This window comes from Coptis chinensis, chromosome 6 (assembly GCF_015680905.1).
Source record: "Coptis chinensis isolate HL-2020 chromosome 6, ASM1568090v1, whole genome shotgun sequence".
In the NCBI taxonomy this organism is placed as follows: Eukaryota; Viridiplantae; Streptophyta; class Magnoliopsida; order Ranunculales; family Ranunculaceae; genus Coptis; species Coptis chinensis.
Window position 1 is genome coordinate 36,733,689 of NC_141461.1, and position 1,989 is coordinate 36,735,677.

At 34.0% G+C, this 1,989-nt stretch overlaps 1 long non-coding RNA gene across 1 annotated transcript; it reads right to left on the reverse strand.

The window, feature by feature from the left end:
* Positions 1 to 1,066: 1,066 nt before the first annotated feature.
* Positions 1,067 to 1,747, reverse strand: LOC147492804 (uncharacterized). Its single transcript, XR_015198784.1, has 2 exons — positions 1,612 to 1,747; positions 1,067 to 1,482 (listed from the first exon to the last, which is right to left on the reverse strand). It is a non-coding gene; the product is annotated as an uncharacterized LOC147492804 (long non-coding RNA).
* Positions 1,748 to 1,989: the final 242 nt, after the last annotated feature.

Genomic DNA, 1,989 nt, shown 5'->3' on the forward strand with positions numbered 1-1,989 from the left:
CTGGGAGTTTATCAGCTGAGAAGTGTTGTTGCAGCTGAGAATTGCGGGCATAGCTGCTAGACGCGAATTTGGGAGAGTAGAAGACATGTTACGAGTCACCATAAACCAATTTTCTATGAACTCTTCTAATATGACAGAGGTTATATATCCGAAGGTGGTTACGCTTGTGCTCGAGAAAACTTATTGGATATTGTATGTTCAGATGTTAAGTCTTTATGTATTTGTATTACAAACAAAATTTGCTGGGTCGTTGAACAATCTTCATTAACCAAATTTGGATATTATCCAACTTTTTAATCCATTCGATATTCTAGTGTTAGATTTTTATTATTTAAAACTTCCAATGCGAACACTAAGTCTGGATGTACTACGTCCCTACATATAGAGTAAATTTTAACAACTTAGCTAGTGCACGTTGTTGTGCTGAAATTGAATGTTTTAAGTATATATCCAAAGATAATAGATGAAAGTGGAAATCAGACTCTATAAGGAGTATAAGGGAATTCTTTTTGAAAGGCTGTCTAACCAGGAGTATAGGGGGACTCTTTTTGAGAGGCTGCCTAACCGCAAGTTTGAAAGGCTTCCTCTAAGGACCAACTCCAATTCTTTGTGTTGTCAGAGTTGCAGAAAAACACCATGTGAATAATGTGTGCTAACCGCAAGTTTGGAAGGCCTCCTCTAAGAAGCAACTCCAATTCTTTGTGTTGTCAGAGTTACAAAGAAACATAATGTGAATAATGTGTGTGCTAAAAACGAGTCAAAGAATAGAAAGCTACAAACTATCTCAAGAGCTGCAAGAAACAACCAGGACAAGGAACTAAAAATAGCATATTCACATTAGAATTTAGAAACCATTAAGTGGAAACATAATCCCAAAGATCATTAACTGAAAACCATTAGTTGTGAACTGTTACAAAGATCAGAAATAGGTAACAGACAGAAATAGCTCAACTTCTTTCTACTAGTCATATACAAAAATCAGACAGAACTCAGCTTGCATAAGTATCCTTAACTCTGACAGAATTTCTTTTCCACACCGAAAGCATGTTTGCGTTGGCAAATCGGATAATTAAGAGAAATTTAATTCACTAGGCAAAATATTACAATTGTCATATTGAATCACTAAGACTCTTTTGAAAAAATATACTCATACAACATCAACATCAACTATTAATTTCTCTGGTTACTCTTGATCTATTCACGGTGTTCTTTCGAATACTAAAACCAATGTGACCAGTGTAATTATTGTAAAACACATGCTTTTTCGAGGGAATCAAACTCCATTCCTTCACATGGAGAATATATATTCATGTCTTTTTCAATTTCATAGACTTCATCACCAATAACACCACTGTGAGGTTCATCATCTTCACATACATCACCCCATTCAACTTGTTCATTTTGTCATATTGTCTTCACATGCATCACCTCATTCAACTTGTTCATTTTCAGTCATATCATCTTCACTTGCAAATAATAAAACTACATGAATTAATTGCAAAAAAAAAATCAAAACTTGCAGCTGAATAAGAAATTTAAAGCACAAAAGCATCTTTTATAATTTAGGAAGAGAGAGACAAATTATCTTAGTTAAATTGATACTAAAATTACCTCAATTAAACTATCATTAGACATAGATGGGGAGATTTGGTCGGAAACTATTATTAGACTGAGAGATAGAGAAACAAGAAATGGGCCTCAGCCCCCTCGTTCTATTATGGTTGTATAAAAACACCCTCCCATCGGCACTTACCTCTTAACCTCCCTGTTTTATACTATCTCATCAAATAACCTCCCCGTTTTTTCAGTTGAGAAAAAATCACGGTTGTTTTTTATTTTCCCAAATTTTTTTGCTTCCTTTTTTACCCTTTTAGATAAACATCACATATTCATCGCTATTTCAAAGGAAAAACACTTATTCAACTTCAATAACATGATTCAAACATTGATTCAATTCGATAACACGATTCAACTTGGAAATTAAGGGAA